This window comes from Cebidichthys violaceus, unplaced genomic scaffold, assembly GCF_023349555.1.
Source record: "Cebidichthys violaceus isolate CVI_PGR_0920_01 unplaced genomic scaffold, fCebVio1.0.p SCAF_2, whole genome shotgun sequence".
NCBI classification, from domain to species: Eukaryota; Metazoa; Chordata; class Actinopteri; order Perciformes; family Stichaeidae; genus Cebidichthys; species Cebidichthys violaceus.
The window spans coordinates 22,301,606-22,328,828 of NW_027176372.1; the positions used below are offsets into that span (position 1 = coordinate 22,301,606).

Here is a 27,223-nt window from a genome sequence, read left to right on the forward strand (position 1 = left end):
ACATCCAAACATGGGGCTATTCCTTGCTATACGTATACATTTAGTCTATATGCTATGGCGCATTTCAAGTATGTAACAAATACATGGAAAACTGTTTAGACAGACTGCATATACAAGTGTATAACTACAGTTTTGAAGCCTCGAAAAGGTTCCACAGGAGAGAGTGGAGCTGGAGAGGAGCAAGGCCTGTCAGGTACAGTTAGCAGCTAACGCTAGCACCAGCTATGATATGAATTTTGGGATGCTAATTTTTGACCTAGCGGGAAAAAAAAAAAAAGAAGCTTGAATGAAAATGACCAGCCGTCGCTCGACTACAACGGTATGCTGGACACTGTTGCCGTCGTAGCAACCTCTTAGAAGTCCTTAGTTATGCATAACAATAAGCTTTGATATACGTGAGACGGGTGAGTTATATAGTTATAACTAGAGTTATATAGTAGAACGGGTGGATTTCCACCTGTGAGGTTTTACCTGGGAAGTGCTTCTGAAACATAAAGTCAGCTTGTAGACCTTACTTCTTTTTTTGAGGATTTATTTATTTACTCAACATGGAAGCTTCTCCATTATAATTAAAAGAAAAAGTTTCCCCCCCCTTTCATAAAAAGTTAACATAAAAATGATCGTTAGAAAACTTTTAAAAAAACACAACAACATTATGCATAAGTTTCCCGAGCACTAAATTGCATTCGGCGCCGTTCTGAAATAAAGTAAAGACAGATTGGTCACACATCCGCTTTCCCCTTTGGCCAAAACAGTGTTTCTCAACCAAGCAGAGCTTCAGCTTCAGAACTAGTGAAAGAAGAGTCTCTCCACTAAAGTTTCCTAAACTTTCTTATATAATAATAATCATACTGTACATGTCAAATGTGTCTTAAAATCTACGTTTATAATGTACCTATACCTGTAATAAAGGAAAGAGGGCATTCATTCATTAACCTATAATTATTAGGTTTTAATCATTTAAATTGAAATATTAATTGAACTAATTCCCCCTGATGAATACAGTTTATATCTATCTATCTTATAAGTAAAATTCATCTTATTTTGAAACATTATACCAGAGTGAATTTCTAACTGAGCGGTTAATCCTCCACACATTATATTCAGAATGTCAGTAGTCTGTCGTGATAGTTTTTAAAGAGATACATAAATGTTTCGCGGAAAATGTCAGGGTATTTAGATTGTAATATGCTTGGCAAAAAAAAAAAAAAAAAAAAAAAAAAGGCAATATGCTTCGGTACGAGTATTTCAACACTGCGGTTAATACTGTAGTAATTCTGGGTTAATGAAGCGGCGCCCCGCTGTCTGCCTAACCCCCGTTCACGCTTCACTAACAGCTGAGGCTCTGGGCTAAACAGATGATGAAGTTGTTGTTGTTATCTGATCATTTCACTGCGTTCAGGGACAAAATCAAAATGTCCTTTTACTCATATGGCTGCAATGCAAATGTATGTGCGTGTGGACGCTCGAGCAATCAGCAGCATTGTCGTACACGTCGCTATATTTTCTAAAGAGAATGCAAACGACTACATGCGAATTGATGGAAATCTTAAACCGTAGCGGGATAATCTGTCGTTTGGGTGATAGTTCCGTTAACACTGGCGGTTTCACTTTATCTTGAGGCTGGGAATTATTGCGGCGCCTCCAGGTGATTTAATGGAGAGGAAAATGTCAAGATGAGGACATGGAGAAGACTTCCTCTGCAACAGTTTTTTTTTTATTTTAAAACTTGCCCTGAGCGAGGCTGACAAGATGAAACCAGACTGTACTCCGAACAACAAGGGCTCCTGTTAGGGCGCTGCTCTCTGACTCATCCTCTGCTGCTTTAACAAGCCGTCTGCAAAGGGGACACGTCTTTGTTCAAAGCGAAAGGAAGCATTCACTGTCTTTATCCCCCCCCCCCCCCCCCTGCGTCTCTCATGTCCATGCTTAAACTGCATACATACATAAAGAACACAGATGCAATGTGAGACACACAACAGCGCCGTCGCCTCGTCATATTTCCTCCTACGCGTCATTTTTTTCCCAGCCTCTTCCTTTTCCTCGGTGTTGCCTCGAGACTATTCTGATCCTCACCATCTATTCCAGAACACAACAGAAACATTGTTTTCGCTAACTAAATTATCTGTCATCAGCAACTGTTGTGTGGAAGAAAACAAATGAATGCTCACCGTGATAACGGTTCAAAGCGGGAAATTACTGTTTTGTTTTTTTAAAGCAAACTAATTGTTTGTTTGGATATGAACACTGAGTTTGAAGTGACTCCTTTAATGGTGGGAGAGCTTTATTTATTTGCACTGTATATGTAATAAGTTGACTTTACTTATAAAAAAGTCAGGAAACCGATTGCTTTAAAATTTCTAAGTAAAGTAGCTCATTGATTTTAAGTTGTTAAAGCTTAAAATAACTGAGTTTAGGCAACTCACGTCATTGCAGTAAAGTAGTAGTATAGTTAACTCAAAATTATGAATTATGCTAACTATAAAATGTCAATTCAGACAACTTAAATATCCGTGTGAAGTTACCTCAAAAACATTAATTAGGTCGACTATAACTTGTCAATTCAGACAACTTAAATATCTGAGTAAAGTTAACTTAAAATGATTAATTATGTTAACTATAAATCGTGAATTCAGACAACTTAAAGATCTGAGGAAAGTTAACTTAAAATTATTAATTATGTTAACTATAAATAGTGAAGTCAGACAACTTAACTATCTATGTAAAGTTAACTCAAAAACATGAATTAGGTTGACGAGGTTGCAAAGCGTTTCGCTACTTTGGCGTCTCACTGCGGTACGGCCAAGCACCCCTGGTCAGCCACAGCCACTGGTAATCTGTTCGGGTTTTACACTTTCATTTTTCTGGCTGGACGGGAAACATTATCACAGTTTGCATTCAGAGCTGGTCCGCGCGGCTGCCTGATAATCCCGAGAAACAATGCGCTCAATCCTGCCGAATTCACAAAGATTAACAACGAGCGGTGGCAATGACACAGCGAGAGGTCAAGTCGGGAGTTCTTTCCTCATTTTCAATTTTCTTTTTTTCCTCTCCCCGTAAATACAGTTAGAGACGCTGGGATGTGGTGCCAAAAAGCGTTCATTTTCAGGGGAAGGGATTTCACTCGACGGTGCCAAAGAGCCTCTTCCCCCCCAGAACTCATTATCGTGTCCTCATTGTCACGAGCAGCAAAAAGCCACATTTGTGAGCATTGTTTAATCTCTGACCAGAGGTCAGGTTTTACTAACGGGTCAGCCGTACAAAAGGGAATGAGCACACTTTACATTTATGCAAATGGGACGGGAGTAATCATCGGCCGTATGAGTTTGTGACGGTTCCCTGTGCAGCTGACAGAGAGAGATTGTCGAGCAACTGGCGAACATTGATTATTTTCCAATAAATCACTGTTTAATGACAGAGTGATGAGGGTCAGAATTTAATCAACTGCACTGCATAGGAAACTAACAGCAGCCGGGATGAATTGATGTTTCCTTCAGAACGACCGAGCAGGTTAATTTATCTCAAGCTGTTCGGTATCTTCCTTCATCAAACAGCATGTATAGACGCTGGAATACAGACTTTGAATTACATTCTCAGCTCCAGTGAGAATCCGCCGCTCTTTCCAACATAAATATGAACTCAAAAAAATGTGGATGATGCACATTAACCGTCAGGACCGAACGACGTGCGCGAATTCAGACTAGACCAGTTTGTTAAGTTTGCTCAGAAATCGCTCGCTCACTTTTGTGAAACGTCTACGAAACCCGATTCATCTGCTTTGATGTGGATCACTCCAGACTTTGCTTAATCATTTAAGAAGGCACTTAAAAAAAACTTACTTAGAAAATGAAAATCTCTTTTCGGGAACAAAAAAATAATTATTCGTGAATCAATACGGCACGCCGTCCCTTTTCCTTACCTCCAACGTGATGGGATTTCTCTTTACAATGAATGGATGTGTCTGGCTCCGAACATTCGCCTGCACTTTACAACCGGTTTCCCCACATATCAACGTACGCCATGGCTTGGGGCTGTCATTGGGGGGGGGGTGGGGTTAATGAATAGCAGCAATGAATAGCGGGAGAAGTAAGATAAATAAAATAAAATATTGCTTCGGCACCGGCTTCGTTCAGACTGCTTTAACTGGCACACACGTCTTTCCGCTGTCAGCGCGATGTCTGAGCGAGCGGAGCAGGTACAGGCCATATTATCAAGATATTATTCATCAGGTCGGACGTTAAAGCATGTCGGAGGCCCTCGATCTCCATTCGTTTCTGCTGGCCCGCGAGAACGCCCGTCTGTTTATCTCAAAATTCTATTTCTATATCTTTAATTATTCATTTTCTCCCGGTGTAATTGCTTGTAAACCCCCTCTTGCATTCAATTAAATGCAATTCCAGCAAAAGCACATTGCCATATCATCAACATTATCTTTATGGTGTCTAAGTCCCATAAAAAAAAAAAAAAAGCACGCCGTGCCGGGTGACAATGTTTCATGGAGTGCTCACATGTGAAATTAAGGCGTCTCAGATTCGACGTTGCATCATTGCTTCTCTTAATGAGCTTTGAGAGCGGAAATGAAATAAATAAAGTATTTGGTTTCAAAATTCTGCAATAAATGTTGAAAATATTGTGACGAGTACAATGCCGCAGGAAGCAGGTTTGGTCGGCGTGATATGAAAAGCCATCGGAGTCGACACATCTTGACCAATGTTTAACTGAGGTGAGCCCACGAGACCTCCAGGGGCCTCATCTCATAAACCGAAATTATGGGTAAATTTGCTAAGTAAGCCTCCTTAAATGTGAAACACGGAGCGAAGCTAAAAGAGCTGTGCTGAGTTCATGTCAGTGCGGTTTTCCAGCTAACGGCATGATTTCCTTTGGGCTTTTATACCTGAAGAGCTGCTCAGGGGTGTTAAAAGGCTGATCTGCATTATAATGACTCTCACTCTCACATCAATTCTTCTTTAAAAAAAAAAAAGAAAAAAAAATAAACTATGCAGTATCAAACCAAGAAATAGTAATTTGGACCGTCTCCCATCTGGCTTCCCGCCAACACACCTGACAAGTACTTCCAGTAGCAAAGACATCACGCCGCATCGGGTCTCTGCGGTTAGCGCAGGAAACGATTAGAGGATCCTGGGTCTGAACCCCCAGTAGTGCCAGAGAACTCGGTTGTGTGATTGCATTGTTCTAAAATGTGTTGGCAAGAAGCAACAAAAAAAAAAAAAAAAAAATAGAATTCACACGAGATGAACGCAATATTGACGAGGAAGTCATTCGGATGTTCTCGTTTCCTCCCACGCCAAGAGCAAAGTCATCGCAGACACATGTCTCTGCATTAGATCTGCGTCGTAGGAAAGAGGAGCTGGTAAGCGCAGTTAGCTCCTAGTAGTAGATATTTATCAGCGCTAAGCAAACTCATTTAGACTTATTATGATAGAGAACCAGTGGATGAAGCAAAGTGAGTCTGTGTAACAGCGGTTTTCTTTGATTAATTTTGATTATGGAGCTTACGCGTCTCTTCCTCTTTAATAAACAAACAAACGGAGACATTATCATGGAGAAGACTTCCCAGGCTGTGATGCAGAGTTACTTTAACTACTTGGTACAGCCTTAATTAAACACTCATGACGTGCGGTTGCAGTTTAAACGTACGACAAGCTTGATGATTACAAAATAATCTTCAAGCTTTGAATCAGATCATGTATAACTCGCGGTAGAGCAGGTGGGTGGTAAAGCTAACGTATAGGTAGGAGCTATGGATGTGCGGGTAAAAAGAACTCCTCGCTTTAAAGTCACAACAAGGGTAAACCTGCTGCTTCATAGACACATCTGAGTCACCTTAAAACATTGCCAATGCCAACAAGTTTGCACGATGTTTGACCCGAGCACAGTTTGAGCAACCGAAGCACCCCAGCAGAGAGACGGGGAAGACTTGGCAGCCTTTGAGCATTAAACAAAAAAAAAAAAAAAAGGAGCTCTGAACACAATGTCTCAGGCACCAGCCCAGGCCTGCAGTTTCTCCCCAGAGGTGCACACAACTTTTAATCTAATTAAAACAAGACCGGCAAAGACAACTTGAAAGATAAGGGGGTGCCACAGAGATGTGGGCTGCCTGGCACCACCGCTATTCATCCGTCTCAGTAGCGAACAAAAGCTAGTTATTAAGACCTCGAGGGCGACAAGGGTGCAGCCGAGAAAGGTTCACAGAGTGACAGTCTTAAAGAGGAGCTCGGGTTTGACAGCTGCAGTCCTGACAGGGCCGACAACACAACCACGACAGCAGGACTAACAAAAACAGGCAGGCAACAATTCATCTCTGCGGTTTTACTTTTTCATGACGGAGTAGAGCGGACAACCAAGACATAAACAAGCCAAACTGCAAAGACAATGCAGAAGGCATCTGTCCTCTCAATGCATTCCTGGGGCATGTCTGAAATAATAAGAGCGGGGTCGGTTCAAATCAAGCATTCTGGTTGGTCTGGTTGGACGCTTAATTCCTTTGCACTTTCAGAATCACTCCAAGCGTCGTCACAGTCGCTCTAGCTAACATTTTAGCTTCAAAATCGACCTGCTTAACGACACGCAGAGCTGAGCAAAGAGGAAGCAAAGAGGAAGTAAAGAGGAAGTTCCGCAATGTTGGCCAGAATGTGGAAGCAGACCACTCACTGCCTCCGCAGCGCCTTGATTCAGAAGCTTTCTTAAGACGGTCCATAACAGATTTTGACATTCATATCGCGGAACATTATGACCTTTTATAAAAGCAAATAGGTGACGACAGGCGGTGGTACGGTGTGGTTGTATCCAAGATGGGGGGGGTGTTGTTGGGGCCCAGCCCCCCTTAGATGTGATGATCACAAACAAACAAACGCACCATGGCCTTTCGGGAGCTATTGTTAAATATTAACTATTGTATGAAATGGAATTCCAACCAGCATATTATTTTCTCTGGCCTCAGGGTATTGTCATATTAATAACTACACATAACTTGGTATGTACATTGAGATTCTGAGCTCATTATGTGCTGCATCGAGAGCTTCCACTTGAACATGCGTTGTGGTGGAGGTGAATGGCGTGAAGTCGAGAGGAAAGGGAGGAGGGAGGTTTTTTTTTTTTACTTTATGGTCTCCCTCCTGAACCCAGATCTGAAATAAATAAATAAATAAATACAAAAACGCCGGCGTTGTCAGTTTTTCTTGTGGCTCAAAGAGTCTTTTTATTTGAGTTATTTATGTCTGATGTGTCCACCGGCTCCAAAATGAATCTTAAAAGTTTGTGATGGACTGTTTTTACATTGCTGGATATAAAGAATGTTTTTCTTTTCCGCTTGTGGAAAGATGAACGGTGCTGATATGATGTTGTTAACCCCCCCCCCCCCAATAATGACAACTCTGATAGTACCTGCATGACTAAACAAGGAAGGACACACAATGTACTGTACAAAGCAATATGTGAAGACCTGAAGAGTTAACCCCCCGGTGCGCTGACTTAAAACTTCTGTAAGCAGGTAATGCAGCATAAGTAGTTATGGGCTGTAAAGCACCACCGTGTCTCTGCGTCTACGCCGCCACGGCTACAAGGTTGCATCTCACCGACGCGTGGCATATAGGCATGACTGTGGGTAACTGTCCTAATTAAGTCAGCAATGCTTGGATGAATTATGCAAGAGTCATAATGTGTAGGATTGAATAAAGGTTGTCGCTGATGATCTATTAATTAGCGGTTAAACAAAGTAAAACGGAAGCTTTCTTCAATCTTCTGCGTGAGCAAACATATTCTTCCCATCACAACATTATATTTAATATATATATATATATATATATATGGCTCAGAGACGGCACTTCCAATGTTCAACAATAGTTGGCAATACTAATTCCGCAGACACAGACTCAGCATTGGTTTTATTCATCCACACTCAGAGATAGTTCCAAGCTGTGAAAATAGCTTTTCATGTCCTGCTTGCCAGGAGGGTCACGCGCAGCGAGGCAATAATTCCTTTACAGTATGTGGTAATAATTATTAATCTTCATTGTGCAGCTGTAGGGATGTTTTGCCGTCCCATCAACACAAAAAAAAAAAACAACAACAACCTTTGTTCCCAATGACACATCTCTTTATAGTAACACCACATGTTTGTGAAAACAATGGAGAGGACGGCTCAGATTCCGCGGCATTACAAACACACAGTACGGATCAAACAGGAACGAGCTCCACGGTCACTCCGCTGCAACGTCTTTAATCGCAATGTGACATGCGTGACGATTTTAATTTAATGCTCTTCTTTTTTTCTTTTCTTTTTTTCTTCGCTGCAGTCAAACGCTCACCATGCATCCCTCAATATGACTTGAAATAAGTGTATATAAAAGCAATTAGGGTCTATCGCAAAGGCATTCATCCAAGCATCGCAAACTTAATTAAGAAAGGCGAGCCACAGCTGTGCATGTACGCCACATGCCACGCGCGATGCCGCAGAAAAATCCCCACCTTCTAGATGTGGCTCGGACACAGAAACACTGCGCTCATCGGTCCATAAACTCTGATATTGTAATACCCTCTCATGTATATATATATATTTTTTTTTTAAGTCCATGCACAGTGATTAACTCTTAATCTCCTTCCATCCAAAATGGCACACCCTGCACATGGGGGGCGATCGTCAGAGCAGCGTGTCTGGGGGTCAGCGACACCTCTCCTGCCGCTTGCCGGGCCTTCGTGTCTTAATTATGACGACGGCGCATTGGTGATGATGTTCCATTTGTTTTTTCGAAATAAGATAATAAGCACGGTACATCGTTATAAGTTCCACGGCTTTTCATTGGAGCAACCATTTAGCTCATCATCCCAACAGCAGTCAATTAACTGTGCCGTTTGCAAGTTACACGGTGACCTTATCCGAGCTGACAAATGGCCAATTTCTTCGCGCCTCTCTGCATCCCAGCATGCTTTGCCTTCTCTTATTTACTGCTGGGTTTTAAATGCCACATTTGCTCCTGTTTATTCCCAAATAGGCTTCTCTTTCATTAAGGCTACTGGCTAAAGAGCATTGTTTTAATGTGGATTTCATTACTCTCCACTGCCACCTATCCATCAATCCATCTATAACACAAACGTTTTGGAGAACGAGACAGAACGACCTCTTTGAATATGAAGCTACTCATAAACATATCTGTAAATGAAGCTGGCAAACTATATATTGTCTGGGATGAGTGCAGTGCACTATATGATTTTTATGGTAGAGTAAACCATAATCACCTGTACCAACAACCTGATAATGGCCTTGGCCTGGCAGTGTTCCTGGTCCATCTCCTTGGGGTAATGAAGAGCCGCTGAACTTGCTGCGTATGCTACACTGCTCGGAGTTTAACTGTCCTTCCGGCCCACGCGAAAGAGGTCAGATTCACCTTCGGCCAGGCGTTAAAATGAAGTCCGCTCCCTCACCGAGCCCCATCACTCCCACTCCCAATTCATCACACAAAATGTAGTCCCAGACCTGCATCGTATATTTCCCTGTAACTTGATGAGGACTAAAAGGAAGAAGACTCATCATGAAGGTAGAGAGAGGTCCCTCCTCTTTACATTTGCTATTAAAATGAACCAACATTGTCATATTTGCTAGGTGCGGTGCAGTGTTTGTAAGCAGCTGCATACCTAAGTGCCTGCAGAGATCGAAGTGTGTACACAGCCTCATTTCAACACAATGTATTCATCACGTCTGCCTTTGATGTAGTTCAAGAACCAGTCGCTTTGCATAGACCTTCCCAGGTTAAACATACACATGGATATGCATTTCATCAGAGGGATCGGAGCACAGGGTCAGCCAGAGTACAGAGCCCCTGGAGCAGCTGTGGGGGGGGGGTTCAGTCACCTGCTCAAGGGCACTTAGTGGTGGATGGTGGCATCATAGATGCAGCTTTTATATCCTTTCATACGCCTAATGTCGGTGTTTATGAAACGTGTGTGGTTGCAACTGTTATTTTAACTTTGTGCTCAAAAGATTCTACTAGTGCAGCCTTGACGGTAGAAAAAAATAAAGTGGTGTCTGTTATAACACCCAAAGGAAATGTGTTTAAGATTCAGTTATTATTTGATTAATCAATTAGTCAATATATGTAATATTTATTGGCTACAAATTTGATAATAATGTAAATTTTCAAGCAAAAATGTCGGACATTATTGGTTCCACCTTCTTTGATATCAGAATTTGCTACTTTCTCTCTCTCTTTTTTTTCTACTTTCTTACTGTACATAAACATACAGATATTAGTTTACAGCTTATTACAAATTCTGAGCCTGAAATTTTAAAACTAGTAGGAAGGAAGACGCAGAGGTGGGATGATCAAGCAACCAGTTTTGCAGACTGAGGCAACTATTAATAAAGCAAACCGTTACATTAATCTCCACAGTGATACGTGGCTGATATAGGCAGAGTGGGGTCGAGCTGGAGGAATTACTCTATTATTGGCTGAAAAGCATAAATAGTAATAATAGGGTAATAATAGGGTGAAAAAAAAAAAAAAACGACTTACTGCTAAAGGAATGCTCCCACTTAAAAACTCAGTAACATACATTCTAGGATGTTTGGTATCCAGTACAACCAGTTTTTTTCTGTCGGGTACCTAGCAGCTCCAGTGAAGCAGAAGCCCTTAAGTGCCCTCTCTCACCTTGCTCTGTGTGTGTGTGTGTGTGTGTGTGTGTGTGTGTGTGTGTGTGTGTGTGTGTGTGTGTGTGTGTGTGTGTGTGAGAGAGAGAGATTCTTGGACAGGGGCCATAGGATATGAGACTGCAAGTTGATGGTCCAGTGCTCCTGTCCAGGAAACTGCCTCCCTCTCAATCACCTTATTCAAAGTGCTGTAAGCTTGTTAGGTGCAGCATTGCTCCTCTCAGTCTAATTCCCTGCATGACATACGCTTGTTTGTTTCATTGCCGTCGCTCCATTGGTCCTTTACCTATCGGCATTTCCGAGCCAGTCACAGTGGATTCACAAGCTCCTCTTACGTAACAGTTACAGTGGGAATCTAGTTTTGCTGGGTGGAACCCTGAACACGTCTATTCTTATAAATCCATCACATTCAAAGGTAACATGTTTACCGAGGTGCTGCTGGAATTGTAAATTGTCAGCACTATATTATTTTTTATTTGCCACAAACTTAAGTGAATGATGACAGCTAGTTGTCTGTGGTGGGATGGGTGGACTAACCACTCCAGCATCACTGTGGTTTTGGTATCAGAAGTCAGTTCCCTTTGAGTAGTGTTGACCAATCACGTCCGAGCAGGCTTTTGGTTGAATGTAGGTAAACTGTCAGTGTGGAGAGCAAGAGAGCGGCCGAAATGCAATCTCGGAACCCACCTGCTCTCGCCCGACGCCGATTTAGCTTTTTATTGCTTTTAAATTAGCTTCCTCAAATCAAATCTTTGTATCTCAAGTTGCAAATTGAAATGTAAACAAAAAAATGGAGACTGGTTCCCCGCAAAATACATCCCTTTGCTCCCAGAGGCTTCCGGGCTCTGAGATTGCGAAATAGGTTTGTGTGTGGAGACATTCCCGGAAATAAAAGGCTCTATGCTTTATGATAGTTTTTCATGCACATATTTCTTACAACTTGAAGCGCATGCATCATCAACACGACTCTAAACTCACCACAATTCCATTGTTTCTACTCAAATAGAAGTTCTTAATCAAGAAAGAAGCCGTAAAGCCAGAGTCTGGCCTTTACCGAATGTGTTTAACCGACGCAACCGAATGCTAACGTTAGCTTCACGCAAACCGTGAACTGTAACTTGGGGGCGTTCTGGGCGCTGCTGCGAAGGAGGAAGGCTTACCCCCCCCCCCCCCCCCAAACACAACTTCCTTCTCTTCCTGGTCGTTATATGTGGCCACCGTAACAATTAGTCAGTACCTTTTACATTTGAATGTGTTTAAATGTGTTTACTAGCAGAATTAGCTTACAGTAGATTCTCCTATCACCAGAAGCCAGTACTCCATATAGACCCTTTTTAAGCTAACATTAACGCAGCGAACGCCCTTGCTTGAAGTTCTATCTCCCTCTCTCAGTAACTGTCTTTTCAACTGTGTTGTTAGAAAATGTTTATTTTCCCTGCAATTCCCCTTCTTCAAATCCGGGGCTATGCTTCCCTGCTGATCTAAGCTATTTTTTTTTTTATTTAGGCGTGAGTTTAGCCTTCAGTTGGCTCTGCCTAGTGCATAATATCTAACGGGTTAGAGCCGCATCGCTGCACATTAAAGGGTGAGGGAACATAAAAAAACGGTCCTCTTGGCCATCGTAGGCAGCAGTGTCACGGGTGTTATTACCTCAGCCACCTTCTCAGCCCTGATCACCTGATGCCGTTCGCGGGGACAAGGTAAGCGGATGTGTGTAGGCTGAAATGGAGAGTGTGTCTCTGTGTATGTGTGTGTGTGTGTGTGTGTGTGTACAATGCCACCTTTGAAGACACAAAACAGACTGGGGTTGACGTTCCTCATTTAGAATTTACAATTCAGAACATGCATTCTGTCTTAAAGTGAGTTAAAGTATGCAGAAGTTTAAATGTAGGATGCCGGAGAATGAACATAGACCAAATATCCTTCTACTGCTAGTTTAGTGTATGCATGTGTTTGTATACTTATAGATGTACGCGTGAGAAATATGCAATGGAACCATTCCGTCAGATGGACCACATTTCCTGACCCTATTACATTTATGCACTTACTCTGCTTCACATTTCCTATTTCCTCTCTTTCTTTCTTTGACCAAAAGTCACGGACTCAAAGTTTGCATAAAGCCCCACATACACATGGATCACGGCATCCATAAATAATAGAGCGCACATAAATTAAACATCGAAAGTTTGCGCTGGCGATAGCCGCTCGCAGTCTGCCGACTAAGACGCCTCCTTCTCCCCCTCCAAGACTTAATTAGAAGCCTTTGCATTTCCTGTCAGGAAAACAACAGAAAAACACAAACAAACACAAAGGGGGGAGGAAAGCCACAGGGAGCGCAGCCTTTTCGATTTCCCACAATGCACTCCGCTATTACAGTTCGCAGTAATTGTGGGCTGCGTGAGAGCACAGAGTCTTGAACAGGAACATCTAATAAACACCTGGTTGTGCCCTCATTCATTCACCTCTGGTATCTTCAAAAGGTTAGCTCCTCCTACCATCTCCCGACTAGCTGCCCGTTCCTTCATGAACATCACTTTGCATTTATAGAGGCTGTGCAGACACGGCACAAATTGGCTGATAACCTTCGCCAGCGCCACTATGGAGGTTCCCAGTGGACAGTTAGTTGTGTCCAAAATACATACATAATATATTTATGTATTGATTAATCCCATTTAATGAGCTATCATCGTGAAATAATTCTAAAATTCTAAATTAAAGTAATTAATCAACTTGGTCTACTTATGCTCTATCGTGGAATAAGTCATTTTGTACCGCAACATTTATGTATTGTACATTTTCTAGGAAAGCATTGAGAAACTGTTTAAAGTTATTGTAGGTGTCGAATCCAATTATTTAATACCTCGAGAAAAAAAATGTGAATTGATATCGTCTCGTGGAATATATCTTCATATCATCCACTTAACTACAAATGAGCAAATGCTGTTATGGTAATTGATCAACACGTTGGAATTAATGAATTTTTTTTTCCCACAGTTAAACTCCCCTTTAAGCCACGATTGTCAGTTCATAGTTTCTACCCCGATACACACAGCGTCCATTCAAACGGTCATTTCAACGTCTGTCATATGTAAAGGTTACAAAACAGTCGTGGTACACCTATAGCAACGGGACATTTTCTTTGACTTAATTTGCATAATTCATGCTCTTTGCAGTCTCAGACGTCATGTTCCTTTTATATATATATATATATATATATATATATATATATATATATATATATATAACGTAATGACTACTTTTAGTATGATGATACACGTTGGTGCTGGACCCATTAGAGGTTTTTTTGGTAATTCAACCCGTGATCTTCCTCACACTAGACAATCCGTCCAATCGGGACACAAAAGTACATGTCCTTCTGCCAGCTCACTCTTAATTATGGCTTTGGTGATATTGAGACTGACATTTAAGATCCCTTCCCGCCTGTGTTTTTGCGGAAAGAACCCGAACGAGTCCCATCTGGGGGCACCGGGGATGACAGCGCGCCAGCGTGTTAATATGTTCTCTCGGAGACGAGCGCCGCTTGTGTTACAGAGGCGATGACGACGGCGCTCCCAGTCACGTCCGCTCACTTAGCCATCCTCGTTCTCCTCTTGATCATTCCTGACAGTAACAAAAGGGCTGAATATTCTCTAATCAAGGCGGAAAATTCTGATCACTGCTGGCATCCCCTAATCAGCCCATAATAGCATTTTGAGGACAGTGTCAGCGGATAATAGAAGGTTAGTCATACTCAACAATAAGAGATGACGAGTTCCTTTCAAAAAAAAATGGCAAATCCGCCCTCTGGAAGGTGCAACACCTGCTCTGAAAGTACTGGTGGCACAAATTGAATTGACATTAGGGCACTACTGGGAGAACGCTTGAACACCTGCAGTAGCCTGATGAGAAGGAAGCCTCATGTCTCCGGATGATTGGTCTTTATTTTAAGGAACACTAGTTACTAACTGTTGCAATATTCCAATTAGTTAGTAGCAGTAATGTTTTGCCGCCGTACAGTCTGGTAAAACTCTGTTGTTATTATTGAGAGTTCATGGGAAGTTTGACCTTTCTGAAGTTAAGACATCTGCTGTCACGGCAACCCGTCCCGCGGTACGCGTTTGATACAATATCCACGTTATTTGGTCCTTACTCTATTGAAACTATTCCAAAAGGTTTAAATCACAAAATACAAGGAGGGAGTTATACTAGTGCAGCTCCAACACGACAACAATATTATTTTATTTTTTTGTTGTTGGCAATTGGCCAGACTTCAAATGATATGTTTGGAAGAATGTGTTGAGAAAATAATGATGAATCAATAAACGAGGTGGAGATATGACTCCTGATATTACCAAGAATAATGAGGCATGTGGACAGAAACAGGAATGATAATAGACAAGATGAATGTGTTTTCACATAAAAAAAAAGCATCCGTGTCTAATAAAACCAACGGCCCACCTCATTATAAAGAAAGAAAAAGTTGAATATTTACAAAAAAAATTAGAATTTGTGACAGATCACAGTAATCACGCTAAAATAAAAAAAACAAACTCCGAGACTTCTTTTATTTCCTATACATCGTCTCCGATGCATCCTTCACCAAATGACCTTTATCCCACAATCAAGAGGCTGTCTTTGCCTTCAAGTAACAAGAAAGGAGCAGCGTCGGCAAAAAAAAAAAAAAAAAAAACAACAAAAAAACAAATCCATAATAAATCAGAACTGGGTAGAGTACAATGAACAGAGCATCCGTCGCTGGTTTATCCCCGTCTTCTATCTGCAGTGAGCAGGCTTTCCTCTCCAAACCAGTCCTCTTACTGCGTTGCTCCCTTTGAAACAGCAGCCAGGCTTTCCATAACGCCTCAATGTGCTGTCAGAGCCTACCTCTTTCAGAGAGATTATTTCTCCCTTTCATATCTCAAAGTGAGCAGCCAGATCTAATAATACCGTATCCAGTTGATGTTGGAGGGAAATGTAACACTTCATTGGAGAGAAAAAACAACAAATACAAGACAAAAAAGAAGAAGAAGAAGAAGAAGAAGAAGAAGAAGAAAGAAATCCTGTCTTCTATCTGCAAATGTCAGCACTAGCCTCTCTAATTCCTCTGGAGATATACTCAGGTTGTTGTTTTTTTTTTTTGCCTTGACCATAATTAAAAGCTGTCACGGTTTTTTTTGTTTGTGTAGCTTCGAAGTGAATGAAAGTGAGGATTTAAGGCATAACCCTGGAGGCATCTTGAAATGCAACGCGCCCCCCCCCCCCCCCCCCCCCGTGCGCCGCTCACCCCCCTACTCCCGACTGATAAGACGGGAAAGTGGCGCCAAAGTGCCGGCAATTTCCCGCTGAGAGAGGACGCGGAAGCGGCGCTCCTCGTTCGCGATAAGGGCCAGGTGGTGCGTTCACCTTTGATCTCTGAGAAAACTGAAGATTTGCCAGAAATGATAATGAACAAAAAGGATCTTAAAATGTAGAACATGAGGAATGTTCTAACGGGACGCAATACGCCTCGACTGACGTACTGTGTTGAGTACATTAATCACAATCAGCTACCTGTGGACATTCACAGGAGGATGAATGTGTTACATACGGCACAAAACATGGGAGGCGGCCAGTGCAGCCTCAGCCATAAGTACCATCACTATAAATAAAATAACAGTCCAAGAACCAATATATGCTTCATTTGAATACATTGAAGCAACTAGAAACAGAAGCTACTGTAAACCAGCGGCAATTAAGAGTCAAAAAACAAAGTGTTTAACATGTAGTTACAGCTTCTGGTTTTAGCTGGTGCTATTGACTGTCATGAAAACTCGGCCCCCATGATGCAACCTGCCGAAACCTCCACACGGTGGTTGATAACTTAACTACTGTACGCCCCCTCAGGAGTTGTGTTCCCCCCCCCCTTTCTTTTTAATTAATTCAAGTTGTTATAGTTTATGAGGCGTCTGCATTTTAACAAGACTTCAGTACAAACAGCAGCAGCTGGACGATGCAGCCTGCGCATGCAGACCTACGTGAAGTTTGCACAACAGACGCATCAAACTTCGTCTCAATAAAGCCCCCCCCCCCCTCCTCGGAAGGAACGCAACGTCTTGATTTAGATGCAAAAACGCAATCCCATGCTCGGCTGGCTCCTCCCATGAGGGGCCGGGAGATTAAGATTTAATGTGATACTGAGGGAACAACACTATCTGTCTGCAGCCTCCCATCTCTTCACACAACATCACCTCGGCTGCTTTTCTATCTCTCGCTCTGCCCCAAAACGTAGACGCAGACGCACTCGCCTACACAGTCATGGGTATACTCAAGTTAGACGCACACACACACACACACACACACACACACACACACACACACACACACACACACACACACACACAGACACGTATGTGTGGCTACTGACAGATGAAGTCAACTGGAAGTTCGACTTGTAAATTAAAAGTCTTGTCAAGACGATCTTTGTTGTTGCACGAATACTGGAATTGGCTTTAAAAAAAAAGAAAAGAAAATGATGGATCTGATACTCAACATGCCTGGCAAAAACCAACACGCCTGAGGGGAACGCACTCTTCTGTGCCGTTTCAACGCGGACGCCATCGAGACAGTTTCCATTAGATTATATGTGACACACAAGACTGGCAACCGCTGCGCTTCCTGCATTTAACGGCATCGATATCCACAGTGAGTCTACGCTGCCAAACTAAGTTACTGCATTTCAGAAGGGCCTTCCAGCGCGTCTCTGTCAGGCATTAACCGCGCCATCTTTTAACGCTCGCTGGCTTAAGGAGGAGTGTGCTCCATTGTTCTGTAAAGGGCTGCAGGAAGAACACCTTTGCGGAATTCATGCCCTAATGTTATCAGGGTTTAAAACGCATCCGTAATGGCTTCCTCCCTTCAACTAATATCCTTTATCTCTTGATATTTGAAGAGGCATTAAGAGCGGAAATTAATGAGGGATCAGCTTGCACTCGGTGCAGGTGATCTCATGTTTTATACACTTGTATCAAACTCTTCGTGACACACAGATCATACGTTGTTCTCTGATTTGGAATACCTCTGCATCTCTTAAATGTCACACATATCTTCAGACGTTATTAATGTAGTAAAAAAAAAAAAAAAACACTGAAATAAGCATATAATAATCACAAGACGGCCTCAGAATGACTTCCTATCTGTGTCTGAAAGAACCGCACGAAGGAGAAATACGCAACGCTCGCTGTATATCCATAATGAATGAATATTATAGGTGCTTTCTTTAGAAGCTGTGAGGAGTTCAGGGACTCATTGTAAATTTAATAAAAGATGCTCAAGGTGCGAAAACACAAAATTCCAAGGTGACAATATGAATTCCTCAGATGGCACACATCCTGCCGTTTCTGACCTCCTCGTCCCGGGCCGCACCGATGAAGAGTCGAGTCATTATTCAGCAACGATTTTTGTGTCAGAGAGGTTGCGACAGGAGGGGGGGGTGGGGTGGGGTGGGGTGGGGTGGGGGGACACAACACTGAGATTCAGGAGCATATAAAGCCAATGAAGCCGGACGGCTTGAAGACAGATTCAGTGTCACAGACCTAAAGGGGAACGTCTTGATTAAATTGTCCAGCAAAGCTTAGTTAAACACATTCTTACGTGTTCAAAAAAGTCTCCTTGATTGGAGGACTAATAAGAGAACTGCGTAGACTTTTCTCACTGTGCACCGACCGTAAAGACAGGAAAAGTAAAAGTGTGTTGCAGGATTTAGAAAAGAAAAAGGCAGAAGTGGTTGTGTGAGAGTTGAAGGTAGCGGCAGTAACATAATCATGTCACCCTGACCAAACAGAGAGCACAGTTTGTTTATTTTACGCATTATGTTATTTGTCCATTTCTCCGTAGAATAAAAAGGCACCAGGACTGACAGTGAGAAAATCGTCCAAAACAAAAACACACAAGAAGTGTCTGGAACAAAACAGCTAAAAAAGACTGTAAATGTCTGCTGCTTACCACTGTGAGAAGCAATCATCCCCTCAGCCATGGCCTGGTCCTCTCTGCTGCTGCTGCTGCTGGGGTTGTCCCTATTTTCAGGCTTTTGTCTAGAGGGGAGAAGCAGAAAGCAAAAAAATGACGAGTGAGCAAAATGTACATAAAAGATCCTAAAACATCTTGACAACACGATGCTCGGAAATTAGAAGGAGATAAAAGAGACACGGAATAGATGCTGCGTCCTGATCGGCCTAAAATGAACGTTAGAATATTCATCCTTATTAAAAAACACATATGGTTCGAACCATTCAAATATCTATTTTTTTGCATTATGTCAATGATACAGTGTCCTAACTGACGGAGCAATGGAAGGGGAACGGCTGATGAGTGAAGTTTGATCACACGGTACAGTTATGGTAATATCATAACTATCTATTCTATTTCATTTCAACCAAAAGCAAAGCTCCGTTTCCCCGGTTTGATTATTTTTAGCCGATCTTTTTCCCAGAGTCCCTGGCAAACAGTGCGACCTATGCGATGCACACTGGGCCCCTGCCTGCTACTCTCTCTCCACTATAATGAGTCCCCTTATCCAGACTGCAGGAGGAAACACAGTGGATGGTGATTATGCAAAAAGGCGTGACTGAATTGGTAATGCGACGATGAGAGAGAGAGAGAGAGAGAGAGAGAGAGAGAGAGAGAGAGAGAGAGAGGAGACCCTTATCTCCTCCAAGTCCAAAGGCAGAGAGATTAAAACAAAAAAAAAAAGTTTGACTCAGGACTCTCTGGTTAAAAATCATTTTTGACACCTTGTGCTATTAGTGCGCCATTAAGAGTTCAAGGACAATAGCTGTCCTGTTTTTTTGGATCATTTATCCGTCGGATCCCCTCGTTAAAGCCTGGACCCGGCTCCTCACAATGGACACAGAATATTGATGGGCTGAGAAAGGGTGATTTCGCTGAATTCATAATAATCCCCCCCCCCCCCCCTTTTTTTTTTTTTGTCTGCCCTTGGCATTCCGAATGCATTTTGACATTCCAGATTGAAAGATGAATTCATTGACGTTGATGTAGCTCTCAAAAAAAAATCCCCAAAAAAATCATCTTAATGTGACAATATGAGACACAAACGATACATATACTGAAAGGAACTCAATCTTGTCACAGATGATTTTTTTTAGATTTCAAATATTGGATGGGTTGCCATGGAGTTTAGTACAGCTTATTCATGGTCTTCAGAGTGACGACCAAACCGCATCGTCTCAATCCGATCGGCGGACAGACGCAGAGGTGACCTGTGTCTGCCTGACTTCGGAGATCTTCTGCGCCACTGAATGAAACAAGTAAAGCCTCACCGAGCCCACTGACGCGCCCTTTGACCTCGTTGACCTTGTTGTTTGACCTTAACTGACCCCCCTGGCACTGCGAGAGGTCTTTTCGTTTAAAACTAACATGTTTGCGTACCGGTACGTCTCACGACAAAATGCCTCGCGTATTTATTGCGTTTAGGAAATAAAGTCGATCCTGGCTCAAACTGAAATGTCATCGCATATATTGTGATTTAATAAGCTTTCCACCGACGCTCTGTCATTCTCTGGCCTCAGAAGGTGCCGTCACCGATCCCCCCCCCCCCCCCCCCCGCCTGCCACAAGCTTGGCCTTGAATTGTAAGGATGCATTATCACGCCCATTTGCCACCTGGATTCAAGGCGCACACCGATCAAGACAATAGCGCCGCTCCTTAATTATGTGACCGTAAAGTGAGTTAATATGCAGGAGCACCTGGACGCCGTTACAGACATCAGAGCTTCATCAGCGTTTGTTCCTAACTACCACAGTCCAAATCCAGATAATTGGTGCTTTATTTTGTAGTACGGTGAAGGACAGATTGGGGAATGGCATGTTTTTTTTGTTTTTTTTTTCCTTCTATTCCCATTTCACTGATCAGCCGAAAGAGAGAAAAGATAAAAAAAAAAAAAAAAAAGGTCTTAATTAGCAGCAGGATTCATTCGCAGAGAGCAACAATTAGCTCAAGAGGAGATGATCTCACAGGATAGAAGAATCCTTGAACACAGAATGAATCTATTTTAGTTTTTTTTTATCATGTTTTAAAATCACGATAACTGCATTATGCGGTTTTACTTCATATTTCACATTTCAGCATAATGTATGTATTATGTATAGTTTTGTATACTTTTCGGCTGCGTGTGTTGAGCTGAAATACGCTGCAGTTAACCCATGTGGGGAATGTGAATCTATATCTTGCTTTGGCAACTTTCAGGTAAAAAATATTTCATCTGAAAGAGTTCATTATCGCTGCAGCAGGAGTGACGCGATGTGTTTTCGTTTGAATGTTTAGCCGAAAAAAATGAGAAAACTTAAACTAGATGCCAAAACAGCTCATCCTTCTGATCCAAATGTCTTCCCTTCCAACTAATGATACACAGCTAATAAAGCAGAACCAATTACTTTGCACAGCTGGGTGTTTTATATGTTCCTTTTTTCTTTTCTTTTTTCGATGGTGAACATTTGATTGCTTGTAAATACACGCCTGATTTATACTTCTTTACAGGGTAAAACTCAGTGGGCCCAAATGACAAGAAGGCAATTAATCACATTATTATGCCAATTAAGAAGTTTGGTCTGCTCCAGTGAAGGTAGAAAAAAAAAAAAAAAAAAAAAAAGCGAGGGAATTGAAGATGTGAGAGCGAGGCCCTCGGGTGAGTTAATGTGAGCCGTTAAATTACATCCATCACTCCCACTCGTCCGCACAGACGAGGGCTCACATGTTGCAACTGGAGTTCTGTCCATCCATGAAGATTTGAAATCCGCCGGCCTCTTGTCAGACGCCCTCTTCTTCATGTATTCAGCATTAAAAGGACGTCGATATCATCGTCAAACATGATATTAATAACATCGGCTGCCGTTGCAAAGATCCTACGATGTATTTATGTACAAGACAGTAAAAACAAAGACTGATATGTTTCATGGTTTTGCTTCTTAGAAGAGCTTCAATGCGACAGCAGGGACTAGTCTGGGAAATCAATACATGCACATTAAACCCTAGATTTAATTTAGGGTTCCAGAGAAATAATCTCTGAAAACTTAACTTTGATTTGAGCTCCGTTACGTGAAATCAAGTCCCTGCTGGTTGCTGTTGTGCGCAGTAGAGAGCGGACATTTCTTGCGGTCCAACGGTTTTTGTGTGTCAATAATTACAGCGTGATCCAAAATGGAGCTGGAGCTAAACAGCGCTGCTGTTCGCTAATGGAGCAAATTACCAACTTTTGTATCCAACTTTCAAGCCAACGGGGCATGAGCAAAAAAAAATAAAAATAAAAATATGGATTTTTTTTTTGGAGTCACGCTGTAAGCTAACCAGGAAGCTAAGTACCTTTTGCTCACATGAAATCAATGAGCGCTGCACACAGTCGATGTGATTGGGGGGGGGGGGGGCGGGGAGGATCTTTGCATCCGTTTTTTTGGGGTTTTTTTGGAAGCCTTACTGTTTTGTCTTGGAAAATCAATTACCAATCAGCATTGTCTACTGCCAGCCATCTCTTATTGATGGAAGGGAGTCCGGCGCTGCTGCTGTTTCTAAACACTCTGAAGGAAACCACAGCCGCTCCCCTTCCCTTCTCCTGGCCGTCGACAGTGAACAGCATAGACTGTAAGTCCGCGTTTTTTTTATTATCACTACTACTGCTGTTCATAATTCATTTAAAGGTCAAAAAGGTCAAATCGCAAAATGTACTTGTTAATTAACTTGGACTACATCCTTCCCATAATGTCCCACCTTTGCTTGAAGCCTCCATGTGCTATTATGGTAAATCCTAATCTGTGTCACTGATGGATTTACAGGGTATATTTTTGTTATTCTCAGCGTTTATTCCTTTTAACGTTCGCTGCCTTGCTCGGAGTGGTACTCACCAACAGACACACTTAAGGATACAAATAGAACTGTAACCCAAAGATGACATCATATTGTTTCGTCCCAACAACCCCGTAAACTGCCTACAATTCAATTTTCTCAAATATCTATTTGCTGAAACTTTGTTTGTGGCTTAACATGCTATTTTAACTGGACCGCTCCGACTGCAGCTTTCAAGTCCTATCGAGACGTTCTGTGAAAACAAACTGCCCTCTGGGTAAACCTCTTCACATCAATTTTTGATGGGCAGTTTCAAGGATTTGTGGGGTTTTTACGGACCTGTTATCTACCACCTGGCATCGCAAATTATAGCGACGTGTCAACGCGAGCTGCGATTCCGAAGGCGTTACAAATCTAAGATACGAGTTCAAATTTGCACTAACAAGAAAAGTCAAATAAATAAAAGACGCCTTTAGTGATACCTGACGACTGGCAGACATTCAAATAAACAAGAATGTTTATAAGCAACATAAAAAAAAAAAAAGAGTATCGATTGGACTTAGATAACTCAAATGTCAAGAAAATTGCCCAATTGCATTTCCAGTTTATGGCGTTTATTATCGTGTTGAAAGGACTCTTTTCTCCACTTTGTGGGTGAAATCATTCACGCTTTGGCGCCTTCAGGTGTGCGATAGAGCTCCTAACAAAGCCAAGCAACGCGAGGCTCTCCAGAGGAGGGAACTAATGCAATGTGAAGAACTGGCAAAACCAAAATCACAGGTTCTGACTGTCTGGATAATTAACATCAGCAGGTCACAGAGTGATCTGTGCGCGCGGAATGCGTGGACGCGGTCATGTAGCCATCAACATCCTTAGCTTTCATTTTCCACCATCACATTTAAATGAGTCGTAATAACACCACAGCATGCGTGTGCATCTGTACATATTCTCTGTGTGTGTGTGTGTGTGTGTGCATCTGCTGGATGTGTACATTTGCACAGAATAGATATTGCGTCTCGTGTGCGTTCATTTTGACAGTTGGCTCCTCCGGGGGGGGGGGGGGGGGGGGGCTTCGCATCAAGTGGAACCGTCTTGACTGGCCTTGGCTCCGAGGGCCTCGGCGTGACTCCCGCGAGAGGAAGAGGAAGAGAGCAGAGAGGCGGCGCTTCTGGCGAAGGGAAAGAACACCACAACATGCTCCCTATCGGTTCCTCTTAGCCGGCTCAGTGGCCCATACCTCGCCTTGATGAGACGCGGCAACACATACGGACACATGTAGCACGTCCACTCTGATTATAGTAGAAACGCTCTGGCGTCTCCTCCCGCGCCCCCTAGTGGCATTTCTGTATTCTTTCGTGTAAAATGTCAGTTATAAGAGAGCTGAGAGCAGAGCGACATTCTGTACTGTAGTTCATCTCCATACATTTAAATTCCCGCTGCTTAACGAAACACACTTTTGACAGACAGACACACTTTGTGTCTCTCTTTGTTTGCATCTTTCACGGCATTTTTTTGGAGCATCCGTGCGATCCTCTCACCGTGGGGGACTAGATTAAATCGCAGCGCCATAAACTTTACAAGGTTGTGAGAGGAGTTACGTTTTGAAGCTAACAGTTTTATTGCCCAGACATTAGATATAACAAATATACTTGAGCTGATTGCCCTCAAGGCTTGAAATGTACTGCGTATGCACATACCTAATTTAATATCTCTCCGAGAATGGCAGTTTAATTGAGGGCCATTGTCCATGTTGATTCATATAAAACTTAACCATCCTGGTACAATAGAGGTGTGCGTGGAACTGGATCGTAATAGAAACTTTTTGTCTTTGTCTTCACTTGACTGTTTATGTTGCCAGGTAGGATTGGGTGTTTGGATGGCAGGTAGGCTATGTTCAGTCGGGACGTATGGAGGTTGCATCACGCCAGCTTAATTACCGCCGGTTAGTTCTGTGTTTAATTGTCGTTGATTAAATTATGGATGCATACAAATAATGAATACGCCAATTAAACACATTTGCACTTAATGGCACAATTAAGCTGTTAATAAAACAATTCGTGGAATGTTAATAAGATCTGCAAGATATGTTGGTATTTGGTCTTTGTCGTGGTTAAATGACTGAATTTGTTAAATCATTTTAAAATGCTCTTTTAAAATCAAGTGAAATTGATGATGAACCATTTTACTCCATGTATACATTTTCATTTTTTTTCAGTTTTGTTTGTTTACTACTTCAGCAGTGTTTGTATCTGCGCCGGCTTGCTTCTCTTTTCCTATAAAATGGGCTAAATGTCTGTCTGGCACACTGCAGCTGCAGCTCCTCTAATTACAATAACACGTCTCAGTGTTAAGCATTGGCCCAAATCGCTGCATCGTAAGCTCAAAAACACAGAAATTATGATTGCGCCGCTATCCTACAGCTTCCTCTGCATTGCATTTCCAACATGCTATATGCTGTGTTCCGCACTTTGCTCTACTTCCCTGTGCTTATTATGCTGCACAGCGTGCTACATTTCTTGTGAGCCTACATTTAAGTTATAGAACCGATTGGTAACATCTGCGTAGGCTTTGCTTCCTGTAGTCCCAGAGATGCATTATTTAACAGTGAAGGACATGCGGGATCTAAGTAGGTGGACTTTCACTCTGTCCTGAAATGAGCTGCATAAGGATAGAGGGTGATGGAGACAGAAAGACTTTTTTGGCGACACATGTTATAATGATGTATACGGTCAAGTATTATAATACTTCATAATTAGTCACTTATTGCTATTATGATTCCCATAGTTGTAATTCCTTACAATCAGTTGTTATGCATTACAAATAGAGCTGTACGATTAATTCAAAGTTATTCAAAATGGCAAAAAATGTATTTGTTAAAGGCAAAATTTACAGACTTAAGAAAACTTTGTTTGGTACAGATCCCCGCAAAAATCACAGCGTCATATATTTTTAAACGAAAATGAGAATAATGATTATCGCACATCATATCGCCGGTGTAACATCATTTTCATTTTTCAAAATGATTCAGCCCTAATTACAAAGTGACCGTGACTTAGTCTAAGATGTCATTGTTTGCTTTGGGTTGTTCTCACATTAAATATAAAATTACATAAAGCAAACATGACCAGAGATGATGTACTGTGATCACACCGTACTCCGTGTGGATTTACTGGGCTGCCCCGATTTAAATAAATTAAAATCGTGACTATAATTCTTCATAAAAAAGATTCTAATGCTTTTGAACACATAAGGACTCATACATATTCATAACGCTTTATAATGTGTTACTATTTGCATATTTATGAGGCCGTATAGCTAATTATACAGCGCTATAAGCTTATAATAACGTATTAAGTGACGCACTATAGACGCGAACGTAAACTGCAACGTGTCGAACAAACAATGTGTCATAAACTGGAATGCATACGGCAAAAACATTCATGGAAATGTGAGGCAGAGCAGCGACGGCTCCGACGCGAGACAAGCGATCAAACAGGCGTCACTTGGAAAAGGCAGGAAATTCTCCACGAGAACATTCCGTCGCAAAACAATAGGATCCAGTGTCATTTCATAAGCACTTCAAACCAAAAAGCTATAAATAGACCCGACAGGTACACAGCAGCCAAGGCACCTCCACGCCCCCCCCACCCCACCCACCCCACCCCTTGGGGGGAAGCTCTCTACATTTGTTCCACCCTCAAGCTACTGTACACCATTTCCACAATCTTCTACTGCTGAGCGAGTGTCATCAGTGTGGGCTTCTTCTTCTTCTTCTTCTTCTTCTTCTTCTTCTTCTTCTTCTTCTTCTTCTTCTTCTTCTTCTTCTTCTTCTTCTTTTCCCCCTCTTCAGGTCACTGCTGTGATTTCAATATCTGTTCCTCTTTTTTTTTTTTCTTTTTTTGCGCCCCACTCACAGATGTACATTTTGGCGATATATAACGATGCAGGGTATTGAATTAGGGTGGGATAAATATGGGCTTTTATGAAGTACCGATCATCATTCGACGCCAGCACAACTGACAGGTTTGGCAGGTGCAGCCAGAGCGCTCCGCCTGCCTCCCCTTGAGCTCTCCACAGTGGTGACTATGAAATATGGACAGCAGCAAATTGAGATTCATCAGGCACGCCTGCCTTGCTCACTGAAATCTATATTCAATTTTGGAGCATCTGTCACGGCGGTGGCAGGCTGATGCATGCTGGGATTGAGAATCACGTAAGTGTTCTGAAATTGTATGTAGTGAAAGAATCTCTCCGTCTTCTCTCTCTCTGGGTGTAGCAGCCTGCCTCTCTTTCTCCCCGTCTGCAGGTAAATTCACATAAAATATTTATATCCCTGCACAGCAATGCTTGTTTGTTTTTTTCCCCCCCTTCCATATCTATATAATAGTTTTCCGTTCACAAATGCATTTCCATCCAAAATGTCCCAACTAATATCAAATGAGGCCACACACTTCATTATTTATAGTGACAATAATGAGCGCTTTTATGTGTTCTCATCGGTTTTTTAAAGCCGCCAGCATCTCCAAAGCCCCGATAATGAAGCACCTTGCCACACTATACTGACAACCTGCAGATAACGTAACCCTCAAGTAGCTACAGTGCTGCAGGCCAAAGGATGCTTCAGGCTGAATTGGTCTACAGTACATGTGGAGATTGTACAGTATGTTGCCTAACCTTCAAATCTCTTTTTTTTTTCTTTTTTTTTTGTTACTGAAATTATGTGAAGAAACA

The 27,223-nt window shown here is 42.1% G+C and overlaps 1 protein-coding gene across 2 annotated transcripts in view; it reads right to left on the bottom strand.

The window, feature by feature from the left end:
- lingo2 (leucine rich repeat and Ig domain containing 2) overlaps positions 1-27,223 on the bottom strand; it is a 175,002-nt gene that overhangs the window by 53,737 nt on the left and 94,042 nt on the right. For both annotated transcript variants that reach the window (XM_068715192.1, XM_068715191.1), the window contains one exon: positions 18,644-18,732. The gene's annotated coding sequence lies outside the window, so the exon portion shown is untranslated. The remainder of the gene's footprint in view (positions 1-18,643; positions 18,733-27,223) is intronic.